The sequence below is a fragment of the Pelophylax lessonae genome, assembly GCF_965119305.1.
Source record: "Pelophylax lessonae genome assembly, chromosome: 3".
NCBI lineage: Eukaryota > Metazoa > Chordata > Amphibia > Anura > Ranidae > Pelophylax > Pelophylax lessonae.
Window position 1 is genome coordinate 681,823,949 of NC_138770.1, and position 23,104 is coordinate 681,847,052.

Genomic DNA, 23,104 nt, shown 5'->3' on the forward strand with positions numbered 1-23,104 from the left:
AATAAGCCTGTTGGTTCCTACCGCTCTCTCCCGTCCTGAACGTGTACAGCCCGGTACCTGGCCGTAAACCTCGGGGGATCGCGTGTCACCACGGCTTGTTGCGTGATTGCGTCACCACGCTCTGACGCGTTTCGTCATCAAGTGACTTCCACCGAGGGCGCGGTGACGCTTCCCAATCACTTCTATTTACCTGGCTGCAAAGAGGCGGAGACGGCAATAAGCCGATCATGTGGTAGAGTGAAGACCGTCCCACTTCCGCCCTCTTCCTCGCAGCCCATCATGTATGCCGCACTTCCGCCCTCACACGGCATCATAGCCTTCACCGTTCGGGACCAGAAATGTGGAAGCCCACACATCGTACGATCCAGATCCGGATCATCGGCTGATCATATAGCCTGTACAAAACCCAATGTCAATAGGCAGTACTACATCAGACCCAATGCTGACATGCGGCTATACTTATATAAAGTGCATCATATACATAATATAATATAACGATACAGTAAATCAAATCTTTAAAGAGTTACATTAGAAATAACACTCAGGTTTTTTGTTAAAAACTTTGCAATAGGTCTAATTAATAAATCAGATACCTATATTCAACTAAGAATTTTTTAAGATAAAATTAATAAATAAACTATATAAAGCAGATAAGGAACAACGCAAATGAATGCTGCATAAAATATAAAATATAAATATGAGGGATTTCATAAAATAGCCATGCTTTTATCTCTCATAATTGTGTCAACACACATAAATGCATATAATAAAATTACCACATACATAATCTAGTTGTTAAAATTCATAAAATGTTCTTATAAACTTTTACCAAATTAATTAATACACTGATTAATAATTACTCAGGAAACAATTTATGTCGAGGTCTATGTTAAGTCCGTTCGGGTGTAAAGAGTTGGTCTGGAATATCCAAAAAGTCTCACGTTTAGATAATTCCCTAACCCTGTTGGACCCCCTCCATACAGGATCCACTTTTTCAATACCCCAAAATTTCAATTGGGTGGGATCCCGGTTGTGATAATCCCTAAAATGAAGTGAAACATTGTGGTCCTTGAACCCTTTTCGGATATTGGCAACATGCTCTGATATCCTAATTGCTATGGTTCTTTTTGTCCTACCAATGTAAAGTAACCCACAAGGACATTCCATACCATACACTACGTGAGTCGTGTGGCAGGTAATTAGATCCTTGATGTCGAAGGTTTCCCCATTAGCGGATGAATGAAAGGAAGTAAAACCTCTTAGGTGAGTATGTACTTGTTTGCACGTTTTACACCTTCGACAGGCATAAAATCCTGTCCTATTATCCCAAAACATTGTGGGCTGTTCAGGTGGATCTAACACTTTCCGTACAATCTGATCCCCAAAAGTGGGGGCCTTTCTGTATATAAAAGATGGCCTAGCTGGTAAATGACTACCTAAGATCTTATCAAGGCATAACACACCCCAATGCTTCCTAATGATCTCCTCAATCTCCTTGTACTGAGAGTTAAATTGGGTTAGAAAGCTCCATTCATGTTGGTTAGATGGAGTGTTCACCCGTCCAGTTAGACAAGATTGTTGTGAAATTGTTGCCACCTCCGAAACCTCCCTGTCCAAGCCTTCTCCATCGTAACCCTTCTCAAGAAAGCGCTGGCGAACGACCTGGGCCTGTGCGAGGTAATCGGCATCGGTGGTACAATTTCTCCTCACTCGATTAAGGCATTCCCACTGGTTACATTTGGCTTTTTTTCAGACTAGTTCTGGTAAGTGTCCCCACTTAAGGGTGTGCACAGCGGTGTGGTGAAGGCTTTGGGGTGTCTGCAAGGATACACCCGTTTACATCATCTCCTCATATCCTGGGACTGCACGCATGGACTTCTCTTTATTGCTATATTCATCCACCTATATACATGTCTGAATTTATAGCAGCAGCTTATCTTATTTAGTGCTCAGAAGTAATTTTTTTTTGGCGCCGGGTGAGCAGAGTTTTATTGAAGGATCAGTGAGCGCCATACTTTGCTCCTACATACAATATATATAGCACTGATTACTGCAGTAATGTCACTGGTACCCCCAAAAGTGTCAAAAATGTCAGTCAAGGGTCCGATCTGTCCGCCGCAATGTCGCAGTCCTGCAAAAAAAATCGCAGATCGCCGCCATTACTCGTTAAAAAAAAACACCAAAAATTACAGAAATCTTTCCCTTAGTTAGTAAACGCAATAACTTTTGCGCAAACCAATCAAAATACGCTTATTGTGATTTTTTTTACCAAACATAGGTAGCAGAAAACAAATTGGCCAAAAATTAAAAAAAATTAGATTTTTACATATTTTTGGGAGGAATTTCATATAAAAAAATGTGAAAAATATTGTTAATTTTTTTTGTTTATAGCGCAAAAAGTAAAAATCGCACAGGTGATCAAATACCACCAAAAAAAAGCTCTGTTTGTGGGGAAAAAAAAGACGTAAATTTCGTTTGGGTACGGCGTCGCACGACCGCGATATTGTCAGTTAAAGTTGCACAGCGCCGAATCGCAAAAAGTGGCCTGGACGTAAGACAGCAAAATCCTCCGGTGGTAAAGTGGTTAAACAAATTCATAAAAAAGGGAGACATTAGTCCTAGTAAAAAGACAACAAATATACATACATGTGTTGACATATCAACATGTACATGTATTGACATTACATACATGTGTTGACATTTGGACATGTTTACTAGGACTATAGAATGCACATAGAATTTGTTGTATTACAGGATGTTGGCAGATTAACTTACTGTGATGGTACTCACCGTCACTGGGAGTGAAAGACAGATACTTAATGGTTTGGATTGTTTCAAGTGGGACAGTAATATTTGTCAGCAATATCGCTAAGGAAATTTGAAGATTTAATCCCACTTTACACTGTTAGACCTATAGGCTGTTGCCATGAAGTCTGACTCCTAAATAATTATAGCAATACGTAGATGTGTATTTCATGTACTTCAATGTAGGAGATGGGCACACTGTCATTGGCAGTCTTGTCCTATTGTCTTTCTATTGAGGTGGAATGTGGATTGTGTTAAGTCTGCCTGTCCCATTGTTAAATGTTAATGATTCCACATTGTTCTGTCCAGATGGCTAGATAATTAGTTCAGGTTAATTCTGTTTCTGTATACAATTCCATCTGCATATGATAATGTAATCAGGCTATCCCTGACCTGTGTGTGGTAATATGATCAGGAGGGGGAGGTCCATGCTGTATATAAATTCTGTGTGACTGTTCAATAAAGAGTGATTCCAGTACAAGCTAAATTGTTGGCTAGCTTTGTATGAGGGCAGCTGGGAAAATCTGGTATATATGTTCATGACTGCAAGGAAGCCGTATACTGACGGAAGACCACGTACAGTGTGGGTCGGTGGTTCCGTTACACTTACCACACTATACCTCTAAAATAGTCTATTATGCTGAATATTACCAAGGAGCTGTCCATTATGATGGATATTACTAAGAAGCTGTCCATGATACTAAATATTACCTGAGCGTTGTCTGCAGCGTTAAATATTACTAGGGAGCTGTCCACGGTACTAAATATTACCAAGGAGCTCTCTATGATACTGAATATTACCCGAGCACTGTCCAGTGTTAAATATGACTAGGGGGCTTTCCACGGTGCTGAATACAATGTATTACTAGGGATTTGCCCATGGTGCTGAATATTACCAAGGCTCTGTTCATGGGGCTGAATATTACCCCACTGACCTATCCATTATTATGAATAATACAAAGATGCTGTCCATGGTGCTGGATATTACCAAGGCTCTATTCATGGTGCTGAATACTACCCCACTGAGCTGTCCATTATGATGAATATTACCAAGGAGATGTTCATGGTGCTGAAGATTACCAGAGCACTGTCCACAGCATTAAATATTACGGGGATGTCCACAGTGCTGAATACAACGTATTACTAGGGAGCTGCCCATGGTGCTGAATATTACCTAGGCTCTGCCCATGGTGCTGAATAGTACTCCACTGAGCTGTCCATTATGATAAATATTACCAAGGAGCTGTTCATGGTGCTGAAGATTACCCAAGCACTGTCCACAGCGTTAAATCTTAACAGCTGCCCACGGTGCTGAATATTACCAAGGAAGGCACTGTACATGGTGCTGTCCACATTGCTGACTATCACAGTCTCCGATCTAATTCATCCCAAAGGTGTTCTATCAGGTTGAGATCAGGACTTTGTGCAGGCCAGTTAAGTTCCTCCACCCCAAACTCGCTCATCCATGTCTTTATTGGCCTTGCTTTGTGCACTGGTGGGCAGTCATGTTGGAACAGGAAGGGGTCATCCACAAACTGTTCCCATAAAGTTGGGAGCATTAAATTGTCCAAAATGTCTTGGTATGCTGGCATCTTAAGAGCTCCTTCACTGGAACTAAGGGGCCAAGCCCAACCCCTGAAAAACAGCCCCACACTATAATCCCCCCTCCACCACACCATAATCCCCCCTCCACCCAATGATTTGGACCAGTGCACAAAGCAAGGTCCAAAAAGACATGGATGAGCGAGTTTGGGGGGAAGGAACTTGACTGGCCAGAGTCCTGACCTCAACCGCATAGAACAGCTATGAGATAAATTAGAGCAGAGACTGCGAGCCAGGCCTTCTCGTAAAAAAACAGCAGTGCCTGACCTCACAAATGCGCTTTTGAAAGAATGGTTAAACATTCCCATAGACACACTCCTAAACCTTGTGGACGGCCTTCCCAGAAGAGATGAAGCTGTTATAGCTGCAAAGGGTGGACCAACTCAATATTGAACCCTACGGACTAAGACTGATATGCCATTGAAGTTCATGTGTGTGTAAAGGCAGGCATCCCAATATGGTTGGTAATATAGTGTAAGTCTTGTAAGGGCCTGTGCCAGCGGCAGCACAAAGAAAATGTACAAACGGTGAATATTGTTTTTTTGTTTTTTTTATTTTTTCCCTTTGTCTGGCCCTCTCAGTATCTACGTAGGTAATTTCAGCAAAATAACTGGGAGGGTGTGAAGGGTTGTTCGGTGTCAAAGGGTATTATAGGTGAAGTGCCATCCAATCATCTTCCTTTTGTTTAACCACTTGCCGCCCGCCGCATATTTACTGCGACAGGCTGGCTTGGCTTCGCGAATCAACGTAGGGGTACATTGGTTCACGGGAGTGGTGCTGGAAAGTGAGCGCACGCCGCCGTGGCATGCTCCCACCCCCATTAGGTAGCGGGGGTGCCGATCCATGGGACCGGCGACCGTGATTGCCGCCGGGCACCCGCTGAGAGAGAACACACTTAACCCTTTGATCACTCATGTGTTAACCCCTTCCCTGCCAGTGTCATTATTACAGTAACACTGATTACTGTAGTAATGTCACTGGTCCCCCCAAAAGTGTCAAAAATGTCAGTTAGGGGTCCGATCTGTCCGCCGCAATGTCAAAGTTTCGCAAAAAATCGCAGATCGCCACCAGTAAAATAAATAAATAAATAAATAAATAAATAAATAAATAAAAACATACATCTTTCCCCTAGTTTGAAGACACAATCATTTTTGCGATAACCAAACAAAATATGCTTATTGTGATTATTTTTAAATATTTTTTATTTTTTATTTTTTTACCAAAAATATGTAGCAGAATATAAATTGCCCTAAAAGGATGAAACATTTTAATTTTTACTTTTTTTTGGGGGGGGGGGGGGGGTGTTATATTGTAAAAAATATTGTTTTTTTTTTTTTTTTTCAGAATTGTCGCTGTTTTTTTGTTTATAGTGCAAAAAAAAAAAAAAAAATCGCACAGTTGATCAAATACCACTAAAAGAAAGCTCTACTTATGGGAAAAAAAGGACATCAATTTTATTTGGGTACAGTGTTGCACCAACATGTCACAAAAATGTGATTTTTTTTTTTTGGTAATAAATAATAATTCTACTGGACAACATAAGATTAGCTGGAAAAGGCATCATTTTTGTACATCCCAATGACTTCTCCACAGGCTGCAGAGGGACGGTGTGCCCCAGTAATAATGGTCCCAGTAATAATGGTCCCAGCATGCCTCCTTGGCTTTACAAAGAAATAACGGTTTAAACAAAGCAACCCTTCATGGACGGTCTTGTTTCAATTAACATGAATAGACTGATAAACGTATGTTGTGCATGATGTGGGTAACAGCTGGTCCATCACATTTACATTCTGTTTTTAGCCATGTATACATACGGGTGTATTCTATGAATTTAGAGGAATATATGGGGGGGGGGGGGGGGGTTGTAATGCGCTTCAGGGATATAGGTCAAAGTAACTTAAATACAATCTATATAATAAATAAACAAAGTACTGCTGTGTATCTCTTCTGATCCAAGACAATAGTGTAAGTAGGTATAGATCAATATATAAAAAGTGCTTGTGTGTCTTGTTAAAGAAATTATGAATGTTTCATAATTATTTATATGTTTTATAATCATTTATGCCTATAAGAATATATACATATGCCGACATAAGTAGTTTTTTTATAACTGCAAGTCATCACATTCTAATTTTCCAGCATATCCTGCTAATAATTTAACCACTTAAGCCCCGGAAGATTTTACCCCCTTCCTGACCAGGGCCTATTTTGCGATTCGGCACTGCATGACTTTAACGGACAATTGCGCTGTCGTGCGACGCTGTACCTAAACGAATTTGACGTCCTTTTTTTTTCCCCACAAACAGAGCTTTATTTTGGTGGTATTTGATCACCTGTGCGATTTTTACTTTTTGCGCTATAAACAAAAAAACAGTGTCAATTTTGCAAAAATAACAATATTTTTCACATTTTTTTATATGAAATTCCCCCCCAAAAAAAAAGTAAAAATCAAAATGTTTTAACATTTTGGGCCAATTTTTTTTTTTTTTTTACCATATGTTTGGTAAAAAAAATTGCAAAAAGCGCATTTTGATTGGTTTGCGCAAAAGTTATTGTGTTTACTAACAAAGGGAAAGATTTTTGTCATTTTTGTTGTTTTTTTTTTTTTAAGGCGTAATGGTGGCGATCTGCGATTTTTTTTGCGGGACTGCGACATTGCGGCGGACAGATCGGACCCTTGACTGACATTTTTGACACTTTTGGGGTTACCAGTGAAATTTCTACAGTGATCAGTGCTATACATATGCACTGTTACTGTAAAATTACACTGGCAGTGAAGGGGTTAACTTTATTTGAGAGGGAGGGGTTATGTGTGTCCCTAGGGGCGTGATTCTAACTGTGATTGGCTGTGGCTTGAGGTGTAAGAACAGTGATCAACGGTCCTACATAGTAGAACCGTATGATCACCATTCCTACACAGGGGATAATGACAGGCGGCTTGTTTACATTAGCCGCCTGCCTTTCTCCCACTCTAACGGACGATTGCGAGTGACCGGCGGACATCGGGTCCGCCGGACACACGCGCAGGGGGATCCGTGACCACGCGGGAGTAGGAGCGCGCCTCCGGCAGCGCGCGCTCGCTCCCTAGACCCTCACAGGCTAGCGAAGTAGCCCTACGTCGCTCTGCCTGTGAGGGGCTGACCGCTGACGTAAATAGTCGTGTAGCGGTCGGCAAGTGGTTAAACAATGGCTTACTATACTCCATGACATCACTATATCCTGTCCCTATGTTCTGTAATTTAGGAAATGGCTCATGTGCCTAATGGATAGTGACAGTATGCTATATATATATATATATATATATATATATATATATATATATATATGTATATGTATATATATATATATATATATATATATATATACACAATAAGTTACTGTTCCCATTAAGCATGTAAGACAAAAGTTCATCCCCCTTCAGGAAGTGATACAATAAAGCCTGGGTTTAGGCCTTCCAATCATTGTCCAAAGGGGAGGTTTTTGGAAAGGATGTTCTAAAATGTATATAAGATAAGACACATCATACGCAGATCAGACTAGGTTGGCTGCATGTGAAAGGAACCTATTCCACATGTCACTGTAGCTAATAGGCCTATATGTAACCTGTCTCCTCGTATACGAGAATAAATGCTTTTTTTCCTTGTATCAGCTTGTGGTCTAAGGTGATTTCCCTCACATGTCTAAATCACAATAAATCAATTAATACCATAAATAATAAAATATAGATATAAACATAAGGTGCTATTTGTCTATATCAAACTAGAAATAATACAAGCACTTTCTAGTTTGATATAGACAAATAGCACCTTATGTTTATATCTATATTTTATTATTTATGGTATTAATTGATTTATTGTGATTTTGACACACAAGCACTTTTTATATATTGATCTATACCTATTTACAGTATTTGCACTATTGTCTTGGATCAGAAGAGATGCACAGCAGTACTTTGTTTATTTATTATATAGATTGCATTTAAGTTACTTTGACCTATATCCCTGAAGCGCATTACAACCCCCCCCCCCCCTATATATTGAGCATTTAACCACTTGCCGACTGCCTAACGACTATTTACGGCGGCAGTCAGCCCCTCACAGGCAAAGTGACGTAGGTCTACGTCGCTAGCCTGTGAGGCTCTAGGGAGCGAGCGCGCATCGCCGGACTGGTGTCAGTGAGAGGAATAGTGCCCCGTCATTGGTGACAGTTGTGGATGGAATAGTGCCCCAAGGGCAGATTCACCCAGCACATAGCCGCCCTTTAGGAGGGTATGAGAAAGGCTTTAAAAAGTATTTTCCTTTGAATTAGATGGAAGATGGAAAAAGGGGTTGAAGTGCTTTCTACTTTACCAGAAGAATGGTTTTAAACCTATACTGAGAAAACATCTAGGCCGCCATTTTTAAAATGTTAGCTAGGTGTTATGTTGATCCAATGGCCTCTATGCTTTCTGACCACTGACCCAGACAAACATATAGAATGGGGGTCTCCAAACTTTCTAAACAAAAGGCTAGTTTACTGTCCTTTAGACTTTAGGGGGGCTGCACTGTGGCCAGTGAGGGTAAAAAAATGCCCTAGAGTCAGTAGGAGTAAACAATGCCCCCTCATTGGTTTTAGTGGTAGTAACAGGGCCCCATTGTTGGTATCAGTGGGAGAAATAGTTCCCTATTGTTGGTATCAGTGGACATAATAGTGCCCCATTGTTGGTATCGGTGGGAGGAATAGCATCCCATCATTGGTGTCTGTGGGGGGGAATAGTGACCCACCACCGGTGTCAGTGGGAGGACGGTGACAGTTGTGGATGGAATGGTGCTCAAAGGGCTGAATCCCCCAACACATATTCAAGGTTGATGGGTGGCATCTTCCCCACTGAGCAATTGAAGTCTGACAGAAGGGAGACTCTTCTGCTGTCAGAATACACAGATCAGCCCCTCAACTATTGCTGTTGCAGCACAAGGCATTTCAACAGAACTCAATTGGTAGATCAGCATCTGCTCAACTGCAGTGGCCACACATGGATTGAAGCTTGGCTGGTGTCAGGGAACTTCCCACAAGAGAGCTGGATCTGCAGCTAATGCAGCGGCGACCAGTGGCCTATTTAAACCAACCTGCTCCAGCCATTAGTTGCTGGATGATCTTCAGCTTCCTGTTTCCTGTATTCCTGTTTACTTGGATTACCTGTTACCGACCCAGCTTGTCTCACCTGTCTTGTCTCTCCTCCTGGCTCCAACCACCGGCTTGTTTACTTACTCTGCTCCAGTCTGCTGTTCCCGTGTATGACCCCTGGCTTGCTCCTTTGGACTCCTCTACTGCTTGATGAACTGTGTTTGACCCCTTGGCTTGACCTTGACCTCGCTCTTGTTGCACGGCTGGCTACCTCCTCCGGTCACCTTCAAGGCAACCTGCATTTCAGCACGCACTACGTGTCTACAACCACCGCAGTCACCTCTTCACCGGAGCTTGCCGCAGCCGTTGACCCCTGTTCCTTTGGGCACAGCATTCCTTGTCTCCACCTCCAGGGGTGCCTTGCACTTAGCCACAAGGGAAGCCCTCTCAGCAACTCGGCCTCTGATCAGGTACGTGATAGCTGGTCCATGCTGCACTGGACAAGTTTTAATCATTCTATAGCCACCTTCAGGAGTATATGAGAAAGGCTTTAAAAAGTAGTTTCCTTTGAATTAGATGGAAAAAGGGGTAGAAGTGCTTTCAACTTTACTGTACAGTGTTGATTTCTAGCATCTAGAGGGATTTCACAGGTATGACACATACAGACTTACATTGGTCCAAGGTGGAACAATGGAACTGTGTAATATACTGATGCATGTGTAAAATGTCCTGTCAGCAAGTGGTCATACCAGGATCATGGCTGCAGCTGGGAATCGTCTGTCTTGTATAAGTGACTTAGGCAGCTTTACAGTAGCTTGGAGGACAAGGAAAACATTGGGGGTCTAATAAACCCCTGATGTCCTCATAGTCTCTATATAGAGTAAATGTCACCTGGCCAAAGCTATAACAAAGGGGCTTGTTTGCCCCCTTTTTAGTGGCAATATCATTAAATAAAAAAAGTGTAAAAAAATAAATTTAAGTGAAATAAATGTAAAAAACATGTAAAAGCACCCCATGCCCCCATGCATACTCTGAAATGCAAATGTGTATGTGGGTTCAGGACACATATGTAAATGGTGATTGCGCCAGAGATGCGGGGTATCACCATCATTCATGATTAACCTCCCTAGCGGTATGATTCTGTCAGGAATTCTGTACCAAAAGCGGTACAATTCTTTCCATGGAAATTTGGCGTTATGTATTATAGGCCTACAATTCTTAGTAATTACTGACTTAAACCTGACCAAAACAAGACTCTAGGAGACATCCCAGATGTAATGAATTTGAAACACAAACACATGAATTATAATCCAATCAATAATATACTTTTATTCAATAATGCAATGAAAAATAATGAAATTTGTCAAAGAAATTCAATACACATCCTGAGTGTGAAACAGTTTGAAGCATGGAACTAGACAAAGTCCGACGTTGCAATCTGGACAATAGTACCTTGTTTCCTTTCGGACTTTTCTTCCATTGCCATTCTTCTTAGAACAGCAGATGACGCACATCCTGGTAAGCGCCAACTTTTTTGGGGTGGGCGGTACAAAGTCCACAAAATGACGGCCTGTCAGGCGTTCTGGATTGCCAACGTCAACAGCACGTCATCCGGGTCTGTTAGCAGATACTGATGGCGTCGGGTGGTTGACAAAAATCTGCTCAGCCACCTTCCAGATAAAGTCCGAATGAACAAGGGGTATGGCAGTGTTGGCTTTGTAAAGAATATAGGCGTTCCAAAGGCACTGTTCAAGGAGATGCCTAAAAATCTTTTTGTAGTATTTTTTTTGTTGCTTCCGCATCGCCAGGTAAAAGGTCATTGCCTGATCGGCTCGGTCGACACCTCCCATCGTGTGATTGTAGTCGATCACGACTTGCGGCTTCGGCATATCTGTTCCATGTTTTGTGCGGACCATGGCAGTGGAGGTGCTGTGCACGGTGCTCATGAGACACACATCCTTTTTGTCTCGCCACCGCATTGCCATTATTTTACCCTTTTGAAAGGCAACCATCTCTCCTTTTTTTTAGCTTTTTCCTGCTAAACATTGATGGCATGTCCCGCCGGTTTTGCCAAACAGTACCATACCCATCAGTTTTGTTTAGGAGCAAAACTTCATAAAGTTCCGGAGAGGTATAAAAGTTATCTGTTGTCACGCAATATCCCTGGTTCAAAAGGGGGTTCAGCAGTGAAAGGACAGAGGATGTGGCCATCCCATAGCCGCTGTACTTGGGATTGAACTTTGTACCTTTCCTGGTGTAAATTATAGCATTCCATATATATCCTGTGGACGACTCACAGAGCATGTAAAATTTGATCCCGAACCGCGCTCTTTTGGATGCAATATATTGGATCCAGCTCAGGCGTCCCTTGTAGGCCATGAGACTTTCGTCCACACTGACATCCCTGTCTGGCAAATAGGTCCGCTGGAAGTTGGTGACAATCATTTGGCACACCTCCCAGATTTTTTTGAGTTTGGGCGCAGGATGCGTGGCCTCATCAAACTCCTCGTTGTTGGCAAAATGCTAATTTTTCATGATCAGAGAAAAACGGTACTCGGACATCACTGTGCCAAAAAATGGAGTGGCCAGCATCTTATTTGTGGTCCAATACCATTTCTGGAGCGGTTTCCCCACCACCCCCTGAAGGATGATGAGTCCCAGAAACTTCCAGATGTCCTCTCTACTGACCGGTTCCCATTTTCTGGATCGGGAAAATCTGGCGCGCAGCGTAGCGGACTGCTGCTCATGGTAGCGGTTGGTTTCAGTGACTATTTTTAGAATTACCTCCTCCGTTAGAAATAACTTGAGGTACGCCAGGGGGTTGTCACTCTCCACATCAACCTTCATCCTAGGAAATCCAGTGAAATGGAATCTCGGGGGCGCTGCCTGGTCCGCATCGCTGTCTAAAGGGCACCAAGTGCGCACATCACTTAGGTCAGGTGCAGGATCATCGGCGTCACTTTCTCGATCAGTGTCGGTGTCAGAGTCAGATGACAGATCTCCGCACGACTCACTGTCGCTCTGTTCTGCGAGGAGCTCCGTGTCGCTGTCGCTCATCTCATCCAAAAGCGCATATGCTTGACAGCGCTTTTTTGATGCCATTTTCAAATTATTTTATTTCACACAAATGACAATGGCAAGGGGCACTGAGAGGGCACTGTGACTTTTACCAAAGTGATACAGTGTAATCCTCTCAGATTACACTGTATCACCTCCTTTTTATGTGTTTGTGTTTGGTGTAACTTTGAATTTTCCTCCCAGTTCCGCTCCCATGCAGCATTGCTGCTGCAGAGAACGGAACCAGGAAGTCCTCCAACCGACAGACGAGCGGCGGGGATCTCGGCTGGCGGTCACAGCAATGAGAGCTCATCGCTGGATCGCCAGGATAAGGTAAGACACTCCGCAAAGCTTTTAAAACATCATCTATGGACAATTTTAGGTATCGTAGTTTGTTGCCATTTCACCAAAGCCTATGCTTTCAGAAAAATATAGCAAAAAAATGCTGCTTTTTTAGCCACTTAAGCCCCGGAAGATTTTACCCCCTTCCTGACCAGGGGGTATTTTGCGATTCGGCACTGCGTGACTTTAACGCACAATTGGGCGGTCATGCGACGCTGTACCTAAATGAATTTGGCGTCCATTTTTTCCCACAAACAGAGCTTTCTTTTGGTGGTATTTGATCACCTGTGCGATTTTTTGATCATGCGCTATAAACAAAAAAAGAGAGTAAATTTTGCAAAAATAACAATATTTTTCACATTTTTTTATATGAAATTCCCCCCCAAAAAAATGTAAAAATCAAAATTTTTTTAACATTTTCGGCCAATTTGTTTTATGCTACCTATGTTTGGTAAAAAAAATCGCAAAAAGCGTATTTTGATTGGTTTGCGTAAAAGTTATCGCGTTTACTAACAAAGGGAAAGATTTTTGTCATTTTTGTTGTTTTTTTTTTTTAACGCGTAATGGCGGCGATCTGCGTTTTTTTTTTGCGGTACTGCGACATTGCGGCGGACAGATCGGACCCTTGACTGACATTTTTGACACTTTTGGGGTTACCAGTGACATTACTGCAGTAATTCGTGCTATACATATGCACTGTTACTGTAAAAATACACTGGTAGTGAAGGGGTTAACTTTATTTGAGAGGGAGGGGCTGTGTGTGTCCCTAGGGGCGTGCTTTCTACTGTGATTGGCTGTGGCTTGAGGTGTAAGGACACTGATCAACGGTTCTACATAGTAGATCCGTGTGATCAGTGTTTTTACACCGAGGAGAATGTCAGGTGGCTTGTTTACACAAGCTGCCTGACTTTCTCCCTCTCCCCCGCCGATCGCAGAGTGGCCGGCGGACATCGGGTCCGCCGGTCACACGCGCGGGGGGGGTCCGTGACCACGCGGGAGCGGGAGCGCGCCTACGGGGGCGCGCGCTCGCTCCCTAGACCCTCACAAGCAAGCGACGTAGCCCTACGTCACTTTGCCTGTGAGGGGCTGACCACCGACGTAGATAGTCGTGCGGCGGTCGGCAAGTGGTTAATATCTATCTATCTATCTATCTATCTATCTATCTATCTATCTATCTATCTATCTATCTATCTATCTATCTATCTATCTATCTATCTATCTATCTATCTATCTATCTATCTATCTTTATTTTTATATATATAAATCCCCAGCAAAGCATGATCCAATTTTCTCCAGCAGGGGGAAAAAATGTCCTTCCTGATCCCCCGAGAGGCAATCGGATATTCCCTGGAACAACTTTACCTATAAATATTAGTACCCAGTTATATTATGTACACCTAGGAAAGAATCCAGGACTTGTTTTAAAAGCAATCTACTGAGCTGGCCAGAACCACCTCTGGAGGGAGTCTATTCCACATTTTCACAACTCTTACGGTGAAGAAACCTTTCTGTATTTGGAGACGAAATCTGTTTTCCTCTAGATGTAAAGAGTGCCCCCTTCTCCTCTGTGATGACCTTAATGTGAACAACTCAACACCAAGTTCACTATATGGACCCCTTATGTATTTATACATGGTGATCATACCCCCCCCCCCTTATGTATTTATACATGGAGATCATATCCCCCCTTAATCTCCTCTTCTCAAGAGAGAATAAATTCAGTTCATCTAATCTCTCCTCATAGCTGAGCTCCTCCATGCCTCTTATCAGTTTGGTTGCCCTTCTCTGCACTTTCTCCAGTTCCCTGATATTCTTTCTGAGAACTGGAGCCCAAAACTGAACTGCATATTCCAGATGAGGTCTTACTAATGATTTGTACAGATGATATCTCTCTCTCTGGAGTCCATTCCTCTCTTATACAAGAAAGGACTTTCCTTGCTTTGGAAAGCACAGCTTGGCATTGCATGCTATTATTAAGCTTAGGATCTACCAGAACACCCAGATCCTTCTCCGCTATTGATTCCCCTAGATCCTTCTCCACTATGGATTCCCCTAGATCCTTCTCCACTATGGATTCCCCTAGATCCTTCTCCGCTATGGATTCCCCCAGATCCTTCTCCGCTATGGATTCCCCCAGATCCTTATCCTCTATGGATTCCCCCAGATCCTTCTCCGCTATGGATTCCCCCAGATCCTTCTCCGCTATGGATTTCCCCAGATCCTTTTCCGCTATGGATTCCCCCAGATCCTTCTCCTCTATGGATTCCCCCAGATCTTTCTCCGCTATGGATTCCCATAGATCCTTCTCTGCTATGGATTCCCCCAGATCCTTCTCTGCTATGGATTCCCCCAGATCCTTCTCCGCTATGGATTCCCCCAGATCCTTCTCCTCTATGGATTCCCCAGATCCTTCTCCGCTATGGACTCCCATAGATCCTTCTCCGCTGTGGATTCCCCCAGATCCTTCTCCACTATGGATTCCCCAGATCCTCCTCGCTATGAATTCCCGCAGATCCTTCTCTGCTATGGATTCCCCCAGATCCTTCTCTGCTATGGATTCCCCCAGATCCTTCTCCGCTATGGATTCCCCCAGATCCTCCTCGCTATGGATTCCCGCAGATCCTTCTCTGCTATGGATTCCCCCAGATCCTTCTCCGCTATGGATTTCCCCAGATCCTTCTCCACTATGGATTTCCCCAGAACCTTCTCCGCTATGGATTCCCCCAGATCCTTCTCCGCTATGGATTCCCCCAGATCCTTCTCCGCTATGGATTCCCCCAGAGCCTTCTCCGCTATGGATTTCCCCAGATCCTTCTCCGCTATGGATCTCCCCAGATCCTTCTCTGCTATGGATTCCCCAGATCCTTCTCCGCTATGGATTCCCCCAGATCCTCCTCGCTATGGATTCCCGCAGATCCTTCTCTGCTATGGATTCCCCCAGATGCTTCTCCGCTATGGATTTCCCCAGATCCTTCTCCGCTATGGATCTCCCCAGATCCTTCTCTGCTATGGATTCCCCCAGATCCTTCTCCGCTATGGATTTCCCCAGATCCTTCTCCGCTATGGATCTCCCCAGATCCTTCTCTGTTATGGATTCCCCCAGATCCTTCTCCGCTATGGATTTCCCCAGATCCTTCTCCGCTATGGATTTCCCCAGATCCTTCTCCGCTATGAATTCCCCCAGATCCTTCTCCGCTATGGATTCCCCCAGATCCTTCTCCACTATGGATTCCCCAGTTCTACTCCCCCTAGTATGTATGACATATGCATATTTTTACCCCCCATATATTTTATTATATATCTTTATTGAAATTACCATCACAAAAATTATAAAAATCCCAAATACAATTCACAGCATAAAGTATGCAATAGGTCTCATAAGAGCCTTAAAGTGATTGTAAAGTCTGTGCAGTTGGTTTCCCTCCTCTTCTCGGGTCCCTCTTCTGTGCTCTTGGCCCCCTCCCTCCTGTCGAGTGCCCCCACAGCAAGCAGCTTGCTATGGGGGCACCCAAGCTGAGTCCCAGCTCCGTGTGTCCATTTAGACATGGAGCCGTGACTCGGCCCCACCCCCTCTCTCTCCTGATTGGCTGACTGACTTTGAATGACAGCAGCAGGAGCCAATCATGCCACGCTGCTGCCTCAGCCAATGAGGAGGGGAGTCCTGGGCAGCTGAGACACTCCTGCAACATCACTGGATAAAGATGAGATTCAGGTAAGTATTAGGCGGGCCGAGAGGAGCTGCTGCACACAGTAGATTTTGCTAGAAAATGACTTAGAACCCCCCAAACATTATACATATTTTTTTTTAGCAAAGACTCTGGAGCGGGGGAAGGAGAGGGAGGACGGAACTTCGAAGGGATAGTGCCGCGGTGCTTTCTCCCAGAAGTGGGGAAGGGTACCTGTCAAAAACAGGTACCTGTTTCCCCCCTCCCCCCTGAAAGGTGCCAAATGTGGCGATGAATGGGGGGAGGAAGCAGATGAGCGAAAGTTCAACTTTTGGATGGAACTCCGCTTTAAGTATTTTTGATGATATACCTACAGGTCTTGACATAAAATTGCCTTAAATATTGGAATAGAATTGCAAATGTATTTTAAATCATTAAGCATTAAAAAACATGAATAATATGGGGAAAAGCAAAAAAAAAGAATAAGAAAAAAGGAAAAAATAAATAAATAAATTGACACGGGCCTATCGACGAGATATCCGATAATATATAAAAGAAGAAGGATTTTGTTGTCAGGTGATGATTTTAATATGCGTGTGAAATGTTTTAACCACTTCTGCACCAGAAGGTTTGCCCCCTTAATGACCAGGCCATTTTTTTGCGATTTGGCACTGCGTTACTTTAATGAACAATTGTGCGCTCGTGCGACGCTGTACCCAAATAAAATTGATGACCTTTTTCTCCCACAAATAAAGATTTCTTTTGGTGGTATTTGATCACCTGTGTGATTTTCATTTGATTTTTTATTTGCGCTATAAACAAAAAAAGAGCGACAATTCTGAAAAAAATATATATATTTTTCCACATTCTGTTATATACAGAATACAATTGGCCTAAAACGATGACAAAAATTTGATTTTTTATTGGGAATGTTATATAGCAGATATGTATATACATGTAGCATATACTGTATATATATATATATATATATATATATATATATATATATATATATATATATATATATATATATATATACACACACACATATACATATATATATATATATATATATATATATATATATATATATATATATATATATATACACACACACACACACACATATATATATATATACAGTGGGTACGGAAAGTATTCAGACCCCCTTAAATTTTTCACTCTTTGTTATATTGCAGCCATTTGCTAAAATCATTTAGGTTCATTCTTCTTCCTCATGAATGTACACATAGCACCCCATACTGACAGAAAAACACAGAATTGTTGACATTGTTGCAGATTTATTAAAAAAGAAAAACTGAAATATCACATGGTCCTAAGTATTCAGACCCTTTGCTGTGACACTCATATATTTAACTCAGGTGCTTTCCATTTCTTCTGATCGTCCTTGAGATGGTTCTACACCTTCATTTGAGTTCAGCTGTGTTTGATTATACTGATTGGACTTGATTAGGAAAGCCACACACCTGTCTATATAAGACCTTCCAGATCACAATGCATGTCAGAGCAAATGAGAATCATGAGGTCAAAGGAACTGACTGAAGAGCTCAGAGACAGAATTGTGGCAAGGCACAGATCTGGCCAAGGTTACAAAAAGATTTCTGCTGCACTTAAGGTTCCTAAGAGCACAGTGGCCTCCATAATCCTCAAATGGAAGACGTTTGGGACGACCAGAACCCTTCCTAGAGCTGGCCGTCCGGCCAAACTGAGCTATCGGGGGAGAAGAGCCTTGGTGAGAGAGGTAAAGAAGAACCCAAAGATCACTGTGGCTGAGCTCCAGAGATGCAGTCAGGAGATGGAAGAAAGTTGTAGAAAGTCAACCCATCACTGCAGCCCTCCACCAGTCGGGACTTTATGGCAGAGTGGCCCGACGGAAGCCTCTCCTCAGTGTAAGACACATGAAAGCCCGCATGGAGTTTGCTAAAAAAAACACCTGAAGGACTCCAAGATGGTGAGAAATAAGATTCTCTGGTCTGAGACCAAAATAGAACTTTTTGGCCTTAATTCTAAGCGGTATGTGTGGAGAAAACCAGGCACTGCTCATCACCTGTCCAATACAGTCCCAACAGTGAAGCATGGTGGTGGCAGCATCATGCTGTGGGGGTGTTTTTCAGCTGCAGGGACAGGATGACTGGTTGCAATCGAGGGAAAGATGAATGCGGCCAAGTACAGGGATATCCTGGACAAAAACCTTCTCCAGAGTGCTCTGGACCTCAGACTGGGCCGAAGGTTTACCTTCCAACAAGACAATGACCCTAAGCACACAGCTAAAATAACGAAGGAGTGGCTTCACAACAACTCCGTGACTGTTCTTGAATGGCCCATCCAGAGCCCTGACTTAAACCCAATTGAGCATCTCTGGAGAGACCTAAAAATGGCTGTCCACCAACGTTTACCATCCAACCTGACAGAACTGGAGAGGATCTGCAAGGAGGAATGGCAGAGGATCCCCAAATCCAGGTGTGAAAGACTTGTTGCATCTTTCCCAAAAAGACTCCTGGCTGTATTAGATCAAAAGGGGGCTTCTACTAAATACTGAGCAAAGGGTCTGAATACTTAGGACCATGTGATATTTCAGTTTTTCTTTTTTAATAAATCTGCAACAATGTCAACAATTCTGTGTTTTTCTGTCAGTATGGGGTGCTATGTGTACATTCATGAGGAAGAAGAATGGCTGCAATATAACAAAGAGTGAAAAATTTAAGGGGTTCTGAATACTTTCCGTACCCACTGTATATATATACACATGTATATATACATGTCTGCTATATAACATTCCCAATTAAAAAAAAATCAAAATTTTTGTCATTGTTTTAGGCCAATTGTATTCTGCTACATATTTTTGGTAAAAAAAAAAAAAACCCCAATGAGCGTATTTTCATTGGTTTGCACAAAAGTTATTGCGTCTACAAACAAAGGGAAAGATTTGTGTCATTTTTATTTATTTATTTTTTATTAGTAATGGGACTGCGACATTGCAGCGGATAGATCGGACCCCTAACTGACATTTTTGAGACTTTTTGGGGGGACCAGTGACATTACTACAGTAATCAGTGCTAAAAATATGCATTGTTACTGTAATAATGACACTGGCAGGGAAGGGGTTAACCCAGTGGTCATCAAAAGGTTAAGTTTGAGCCTAGGGGGTGTTTCTTAACTGTATGGGGGAAGGGCCTGCAAAATCCACACAGAGATCTGTGATCCTAAATAGGAGGATCATTCCAGAGAAAATAATGGTCAGCTGTGTTCACAATAGCAGAATGTCGTTCTCTCCCAGCCGGGAGCGATTGCGGGTGCCCGGCAGCAGTCGCGGCCGCCGGTCACGTGGATCCGCTTCCCCGCTTCCTAATGGGGGCGGGTGCACGCCTCCGGCCGCGCACCCCCTGCAGTGCTCCAGTGAACCAACGTACCTATACGTCAGTTCGAGCAGCCGAGCCAGCCTGCTGCAGTATATCTGCGGTACGGGGTTGGCAAGTGATTAAACTTGTGCCAGACAGCGAGCGGTGAATTTAGTTAATTTTTTTCTCATTGAACCCTAATTCTTCTTTGTGTTGTCAGTGTTGCTGTGATAAGCAGACATTTCCCTTTAAAGAGTTAACATTCCATCTGCAGATCCAGGAACACAAATAGCGTAAGATTTACATATTCATTCGCCGCTCCTCGCAGGTTTCACAGTTGCTGATTTTCTATCTAATAAGGAATCGTCCCATGCATGGGATAACATTAATTATTTACATCGTCAGATATCACAGGTTTACACCTGTCAAATGAAGGGGAACAAGTGTGAATTGGAGCTGTCAGTTCCCTCCTCAGCGTTCGCTCGCTGTTAGCAATCTACTGAACACTCAGCGCTGATACATTGTATCCTTCTGTGACAATGAGATTTACTAAACAAGAGTTACAAAGCAGGAGAGCGATCCACACTGGAAAGTCAGTTTAGAGCAGTGGTCCTGAACCCTGGCCTACAGGGCCCACTAACAGGCCAGATTTGCAAGATAATTGAAATACATTCCAGGTGATATCATTTGCTGCTCAGTGATTGCAGTACTCTAGTCTGCATCTCCCCAAGGTAATACTTAAAATCTGGCCTGTTAGTGGGCCCTGAGGACCGGAGTTGAGGACCACTGGTTTAGAGAATGTCTAACAAATGGCATGGGAAGCTGGGCACTACCCTGGGGGGGAGGGGGCATGGATCAAAGCAAAATAAAAACATTACCTTTGGTGGGGATCTTTCTGGCTCCAGCACTGGTGATTAACCCCTTTGTGACTACACAAGAAACCTGTCTACTACTATCCCTATCAGTGGCGGCTGGTGCTCAAAATTTTTGGGGGGGGGGGGGGGGCGCAAAAAGAAAAATGTAATAGGTATTGCTTTGCGTCAAAAAACGCAGTAAAAAATTGCGTGACTTTGAAGTCATGGTACAGGCATGGCACAGGTGATGGTATAGGCATGGCATAGGAGATGGTATAGGAGATGGTATAGGCATGGCACAGATATGGTATAGGCATGTCACAGGTCATGGTACAGGAGATGGTATATGCCCCCTTTCAATGCAGAGACCAGCGTACATGGCCCCTTTCAATGCAGAGACCAGCGTGCGTGCCACCTTTAATGCAGAGATCAGCGTGCGTGCCCCTTTCAATGCAATGAATATTGTGCTGTGCCCCCTTCAATGCAATGAACACTGTGCTATGCCCCTTCAATGCAATAAACACTGTGCTGTGCCCCCTTCAATGCAATAAACACTGTGCGTGCCCCCTTCAATGCAATGAACACTGTGCTATGCCCCCTTCAATGCAATAAACAATGTGCTGTGCCCCCTTCAATGCAATAAACACTGTGCTGTGCCCCCTTCAATGCAATAAACACTGTGCTGTGCCCCCTTCAATGCAATGAACACTGTGCTGTGCCCCCACAATGCAATGAACACTGTGCTGTGCCCCCTTCAATGCAATAAACACTGTGCTGTGCCCCCTTCAATGCAATGAACACTGTGCTGTGCCCCCACAATGCAGAGTTCAGCGTGCATGCCCCCTTCAATGCAACTGTGCTGTGCCCCCTTCAATGCAATGAACAATGTGCTGTGCCCCCTTCAATGCAATAAACACTGTGCTGTGACCCCACAATGCAGAGTTCAGCGTGCGTGCCCCCTTCAATGCAACTGTGCTGTGCCCCCTTCAATGTAATAAACACTGCGCTGTGCCCCCTTCAATGCAATAAACACTGTGCTGTGCCCCCACAATGCAGAGTTCAGCGTGCGTGCCCCCTTCAATGCAATGAACACTGTTCCATGACCCCATCAATGCAGAGTTCAGCGCGTGAGCCCCTTTCAATGCAGAGCGCCACAGCATTGTCCCCAATCACTGCAGAGCACCACAGCATTGTCCCCAATCACTGCAGAGCACCACAGCATTGTCCCCAATCACTGCAGAGTGCCCACAGCATTGTCCCCAATCACTGCAGAGTTTCCACAGCATTGTACCCCAATGATTGCAGAGTGCCCACAGCATTGTACCCCAATGATTGCAGAGTGCCCACAGCATTGTACCCCAATGATTGCAGAGTGCCACAGCATTGTACCCCAATGATTGCAGAGTGCCCACAGCATTGTCCCCCAATCAATGCAGAGTGCCACAGCATTGTACCCCAATCAATGCAGAGTGCCCACAGCATTGTACCCCAATGATTGCAGAGTGCCCACAGCATTGTACCCCAATGATTGCAGAGTGCCCACAGCATTGTACCCCAATGATTGCAGAGTGCCACAGCATTGTACCCCAATGAATGCAGAGTGCCTACAGCATTGTACCCCAATGAATGCAGATTGCCCACAGCATTGTACCCCAATGATTGCAGAGTGCCCACAGCATTGTACCCCAATAATTGCAGAGTGCCCACAGCATTGTCCCCCAATCAATGCAGAGACCAGCGTGCATGCTCCCTTCAACCCAATGCTTCTTCCCTCCTCGATCCCTCGTCCTCTTCTGCGGCGGGAACCGGCAAGCGGCCTCTCCTCTTCTCTGCGGCGGGAACTGGCGGGAAGGTGAGCGACGGTGACAGTGAGTGACTGACGCACGCACCGGCACCGCCCCCATTGCGACGTCAGCGATCGGATGTCCTGGATGATGATTGGTCACAGCCAGGATATCATGAAGGTGGGGGTGGCCAAGCGCTCTTTCCTGCGCCCAGGTTACGCCCCCAGAAGGCAGCCAATCGGCGCCTTTCTGGGTCGTAAACCCCACCCCCCCTTTAGCCACCACATAGGCCGGCGAACCGATTTTTTTTTCTATAACTTTATTGTTCTTTTTTGTCTTTTTTTTTTTTTTCCTTTTTTTTTAAGGGGGCGGCGCCCCAGCGCCCCCTATGCACGGGCTGCCACTGATCCCTATGAACTTATATCTGGACTTTTAAGTCATGACTATCTAAATGCCATGATTTAGCGCTGCTTGTGGATATTATTCTTGACACGTTAAGATGATATACACCTGTTTTATAATTACGTTTGGTG

The 23,104-nt window shown here is 43.8% G+C and overlaps 1 protein-coding gene across 1 annotated transcript in view; it reads right to left on the bottom strand.

Annotated features, from left to right (window-relative positions):
• Positions 1–23,104, bottom strand: part of LRFN2 (leucine rich repeat and fibronectin type III domain containing 2) — an 890,926-nt gene that overhangs the window by 492,802 nt on the left and 375,020 nt on the right. The gene's annotated exons all lie outside the window — the stretch shown is intronic.